Here is a 6,299-nt window from a genome sequence, read left to right on the forward strand (position 1 = left end):
TTCCTCCAAAACTAGTGTAATAATGCCTATACAATTTAACAGAATCTCTTCAACTTATATTTTGCTTTTCTATGAAAGTAAAAAAAGGCAGTACTACTAAAAGTGTTTTTTTTTTCTTTCTAAATAGTCTTGCCTGATAGACAAATGATAAAATTCAATATAGTATGGCTCATTGCAAGGTCTTAGACAAAAAATAGAGGGACTTTTCAATATTTACTATTGAGTTCTATACACATTTTCCTATTTCCTAAGGTTATCATCTTTCTTATCCTCCCTCTTCTGGATGGGTAGAGCTGCCCCATCTCAGTGATTCTCCAAACCTGTAGAAAAAATAGAAAAACAACAACAGTAGCTCCCTCCCTCCCTTGCAACCACTGTGTCTGTCCCCTACCGGCTCCTGAAAGAGACTCGGGACACAGTCCCTTATGGCTCCGTCCGCCACTACCCTTATTCCTGGAATAAAGTCTCCTCTTTTGTAATAGTCAGTGCTGGCTGCTGCTCTCTCTACAGAAGTTCCGGTTCCATATCGATTATTCTCACAAATGAAAATGCAAGGCAATTTCCACAAAGCTGCCATATTGTAAGCTTCCCCGCCGCCGCTCCACGTGGAAAATGCTCACCATCGTTTCCTGCGTGCTGACGGGCGCCTCCCAGAAACCGGCTGAAAGAGTGCTAGTGGCAGCCCATAACTTTTCAAAAGATGCTTCATTTGATATTAAGAAATGTGATGTTCATTGGCTTGAGGACAGCCCTCCCACCACCGCAATTCTCACTAGAGAAGAAGGACTAAAGTACTATAAGATAATGCAGACTGTCGGTCGGATGGAATTGAAAGCAGACCAGCTGTATAAGTAAAAGATCATCTGTGGTTTCTGCCACTTGCATGATGGTCAGGAAGCTTGTTGTGTGGGGCTTGAAGCTGGTATAAATCCTTCAGATAATGTTATTACAGCCTATCGAGCTCACGGTTTTACGTATACTCGAGGATTTCCCGTTCGAGAAATTCTGGCAGAGCTTACAGGACGAAGAGGGGGATGTGTTAAAGGAAAGGGATGATCTATGCACATGTATGCCAAGAACTTCTATGGTGGCAACGGCATTGTTGGAGCTCAGGTACCTCTTGGGGCTGGTATTGGCCTAACCTGTAAGTACAATGAAAAAGATGAGATCTGTTTGACTTTGTATGGAGATGGTGCTCCTAATCAGGGTCAGATATTTGAAGCTTACAATATGGCAGCTTTGTGGAAATTGCCTTGCATTTTCATTTGTGAGAATAATCGATATGGAACCGGAACTTCTGTAGAGAGAGCAGCAGCCAGCACTGACTATTACAAAAGAGGAGACGTTATTCCAGGAATAAGGGTAGATGGTATGGATGTTCTGTGTGTCCGTGAAGCAACAAAATTTGTAGCGGCCTACTGTAGATCAGGAAAGGGCCCCATGCTAATGGAACTACAGACATATACTTATCATGGACCCAGCATGAGTGATCCTGGTGTCAGTTATCGTACTCGGGAAGAAATTCAGGAAGTGAGGAGTAAAAGTGACCCTATCGTGCTTCTCAAGGATAGAATGGTGAACAACAACCTTGCCAGTATTGAAGAATTAAAGGAAATTGATGTTGAAGTAAGGAAAGCGATTGAGGATGCTACCCAGTTTGCTACAGCTGATCCAGAGCCACCATTGGAAGAATTAGGCTATCATATCTACTGCAGAGAACCACCTTGTGAAGTTAGAGGGCAAATCAGTGGATCAAGTACAAATCTGTCAGCTAAAAGGAAATATGTGTTGAAACTTATATAAAGCCTTTAATGGAACTTTATCTTGTCAAATTTAAGAAACTAACTGTTAGGTTTAAGGAAGGGATGAAAAGTCCCAAACAAACATTTTGAATTGTCATTAGAGAATACTAAATACATACATTATGTTCAAGGGTAACTAGTTACATCCATTCTATATATATACATATTATGTTAATTGTTTTATTAAAGGAATGGGATGAGTTAAAACAACAACAACAACAACAACAACAGTGATATGGTGAAGTAGATTCCTTGTCCTGAGAACAAGCAGCATAAGAAGAACTGTGAGATTTAAAATTGGATATTAGATCATAAATCTCCCCTACTTAACCTTTCCCTTAATTTATCTCCCAAACTAGTAAATGGAAGCAGGTTTTGGTTTTCTAGATAGACCTTTTTATTTATAGTTATGATAGTCACAAGGTGATGTTGGTTAGAAGGATAGGAAAGTAGAAACACAATACAAATCGTCTTAAGTCTAAGCTTAGTCTATATTCCTTATAACAACTCACCAAACCGACAAGGCCACCAACCGACAAGGCCACCTTTTGACAGAGCGAGAGCGTCCCTGCCGCGCCGTCAGGAGTCCCGCCAAGCCGGCAAAAAAAAGGCTACTTCCGTTCTCTCCACCCCGGAAGTCAAAAAAAAAACCCGGCAGGCAGTCTGACATGCGCAGCAGGCGGACTGTACCCGGCAGGCAGTCTGACATGCGCAGCAGGCGGACTGTTCATCTCCTCCCCAAAAGGGTGGTCCTTGAAAAACTGGCGTCTTTCAGTTATCCTAACCGACTGTTAAAAACTTTCATATTTTACCACATTTCCCCCCTTTGCTTCCTCAAGAAATGGAATGTTTCCTTGATGGAACAGTAAAAAGAATATAATAACCTTTGCTGACTAATAATATGCGAACAACAATACAGAAAAGGAAGAGAGGAAAGTTTTGTCCAGAGGGGCGATTTTTTTTTTTTTTTCTTTCCTCATGAACCGACGCTTTGACATTTGTCTTGCAAAGGGAGAGCCTCTGCAGAGAGTACATGTTACAGATAGTATATAACAGAAAGGAGATAGTAAAAGCTAATAAAGCAAAACAGTTCATATAAAGTCTCTGAGTTCTCTTGTCTTCTTGAAGTGGTAAGATGTCATCAGGAGGAAACTGGATTCTGGTCTGGAAAACTGGATTCTGGACTCTGGTCTGGATTCTGGACTCTGGACTCTGGTCTGGAAAGCTGGATTTCTTCTTTAACTGTTTGAATTGCTGTATTTTTTTTTTTTTACTAAACCTTAGCATAGCATTTTGCAATCAGTAACACTTTTTACCACCATGTGTCTGGATCAAAGTCAAATTTAGTATGTGTTCATGACACCTGAAAATGTTATGGAAAGGTTATCATACCATATCTCATGGTTCCGAGACAGCCAGTGATTGTGCTAGGCCACAGGTGAATTCAACTGAGTGAGATAAAAAGATAAATAAGTTCAGTTAAATTAGGAGGGAGAGAGGATGAATACTGGACTGTGCCTAGTGATTGTGCTCTACATAGTCACCATCATAAGCAAACCATGGACTTACGTATACCTGTCTCTCCTTTTGTTGCACATATATTCTCTCCAGGGCCTGCGTCAGAGTTCACAGCAAGTTAGTCTCTGAAATGATAAGTTTCCATATTTCTGAAATCTCATTAATTTCACCAAAGACAATATGATGGTAAAAATGTGTGCTATGCTGCATAACTGAGAATATATTAGTGATATATACAATAATTCCAAACCATACCCAGAGTATAATGACATATAAATAATAAACGAATGTAAATAGCTGATTATATTAGACATTGTTACATAATCTTCTTTTAGCAAGTAGACCACATTATCTTATACATGAATTCTCTAGTATAACAGTAGCAGATACTTAAAGTGGTGATTAATTCATCAAAAAGAAGTAAGACTTCAATAAGCAAGATTCAATATTCAATAGCATATACTTAAAATGCCTTTGAAAAGTCACTTAGTTTACAAAATCGGGTTTTTAAAGAAAAGCAAAAGAAACAAAAGTAAAAAAAAAAAAAAAACAAAGCAAAACCAAAAACCCAAAAATAAAAGGCAAAAGATTCGCTAAGCACCCTTTTGTGCTCTTAAAGAATTTAAAGGTGTGGTGAATTTCAGGTCTTTTCAGTGCCTTTCAAAAGTCAAAACAAAACAAAAAACAAAAAGGATTAAAAAAAAAAATAGGTATAGGGTAGGGAAAAGGGTGGGAGAAATTGAGGTGGGCCAGAAAACTAGGCCATGTGCTTCAGTGCTTTTGCCTGTGGAAGGAAATGCTTGTTAAATTTTAAGGTATTTAAGCTGCTAGAGTTTGGGGTATGCCACATTGTTTTAACTGGTTCCCCAATTCTCTGCATGCCAAAGTGGCAGGGGTTTCTGAATTGTCATTGATCTTTCTAATGCTGTCATAATGTTCTTTATGGTAGAAAATGTGGAGTTCTCTAGCATCAGTTTTGTCTGTGCCACTGATTTTCAATAAGGGCTGATTTAATTGATGAACCACAACATTCAGCTGATGCTGCTTAGCAAATGCTACAATTGTATCATTTCCTCCCCACTTTCCAAATTTCTTTAATTCATCAACATATTCTTCAAAAGGGGAGTCATTTACTATAAAAGACTCAAACTCTTGTCTATGGTTAATCATATAAGAAGCAGCTTCTTGTCTGTGTCTGAGATGATTTCTACAGTGACCTTCTAGCTGGTCTGCTAAAGCCCTAAAAAGGCAATTTCCGTCTCCTGATACTTTACGAAGACTGAGTCCCAAAGCATTTAACTGATCAGTGGGATTATTAAATGGGAACTGCCTGTTTCCTCTGAACTTTCTTTGCTCTTTAACAGTTGCTATCGTTAGGGTTTTTACCTCTTTAGCGTCTACCTCAGGTCTATCTGAAATCTCTTCACCTATGAATGGTGCAGGCTTTATATGAGAGCAATGAATCCATGAGTCTTTTTCACCAATTTTAATGGCAGTAGGAGTTGTCAATAATACCTGAAAAGGTCCTTCCCAGGCAGGTTGAGTTCCACTGGTTCTCTGAAAATTCTTTACATATATTTTATCTCCTGGGTTGAAGTTATGCAATGAAAAGTCTAATGGTCCTGCCTGGACCACAGCTCCTGCCTCATGGAGTTCACGTAGCCTGGTCTGTAATTCCTGTATATAGGAAGCAACAGACGTATCACCTCCCACCAGTGATGTATAAACTGGGGAAAAAGTTTTAGCTTGGATAGGAGGGTGACCAAAAAGCATTTCATAAGGAGATATATGAAGTTCTCCTCTTGGTCTACTTCGTAGATAGAATAATGCCAATGGTAGAACATCAGGCCATTTCAAATGGGTTTCAGTACATAATTTGCCAATCATACTCTTAAGCTCTTTATTCATACGTTCGACTTGGCCTGAACTTTGTGGATGGTAGGGCGTGTGGAATTTTGGAGTCACTCCCAAGAAAGAGTAGATTTGGGATAAAATCGAATCAGTGAAATGTGTGCCTTTGTCAGAATCGATGAGGGCTGGTGGGCCAAAACGAGGTACTATCTCTTTAAGAAGAATTTTGGCAACAAAGGCAGCTGTGGCTCGGGGGCTGGGAAAGGCCTCCACCCACCGAGTGAGCTGATCAACTATAACAAGGCAAAATTTATAATGTCCTGCTTTTGGCATAGTAATATAATCAATTTGTAAGTGCTCAAAAGGTGTATATGCTAGAGGACGCCCTCCATAAGCTTTGGCCTTAAAAGCATACTGATTATAAGACTGACATGTGGAGCAGCCCGAGCAGATTCGAGATGCTGTATTAGTCACACCTGGTGCTATCCAGGTTCTCTTAATAGAGTCTACAATGCCTTGTGTACCAAAATGGCCTTTTCTGTGAACAGAGAGGCATACCTGGTGGTAGAATTTCCGGGGAAGAAATGGCTTACCTTCCGGAGACACCCAGATGCCATTGATCTGTTTCGCCTTAAATTTCTTTTTCCACTTTTCTACTTCAGAATCGTCATAGGTTAGGTTGGAAGGAATATCCTCAGAAGGTGAAAGGTTAAATACATGTTCAGGAGCTTCTAATGCAGCAAGCTTGGCTGCAGAATCGGCTCGTGCATTTCCCTTTGAAACAGGGTCACTATTCCCTGTGTGGGCAGGGCAATGTACAACGGCTAGGGAAGAAGGCAGTTTTAGGGCATCTAAGAGGTCCTTGATAAGGTCCCCATTGGCAATAGCCTTGCCCGAGGATGTTAGAAAGCCTCGTTGACGCCAAATCATACCAATAAAGTGGCATATGCCAAAGCCATATTTCGAGTCAGTAAAAATGGTGGCACTCTTATCTTTAGCTATATTACAGGCCTGTGTAAGAGCCACAAGTTCAGCAGCCTGTGCACTAAAATGGCAAGGCAGAGAAGCTGCCCAGAGGGTGTCATAATCAGAAACTACAGCAGCTCCAGTAAAACGGGTTCCCTCTCT

General features: G+C 40.2%; 1 pseudogene; it reads left to right on the forward strand.

The window, feature by feature from the left end:
* Positions 1-612: 612 nt before the first annotated feature.
* Positions 613-1,775, forward strand: LOC122731610 (annotated as a pseudogene).
* Positions 1,776-6,299: the final 4,524 nt, after the last annotated feature.

This window comes from Dromiciops gliroides, chromosome 6 (assembly GCF_019393635.1).
Source record: "Dromiciops gliroides isolate mDroGli1 chromosome 6, mDroGli1.pri, whole genome shotgun sequence".
Lineage (NCBI taxonomy): Eukaryota > Metazoa > Chordata > Mammalia > Microbiotheria > Microbiotheriidae > Dromiciops > Dromiciops gliroides.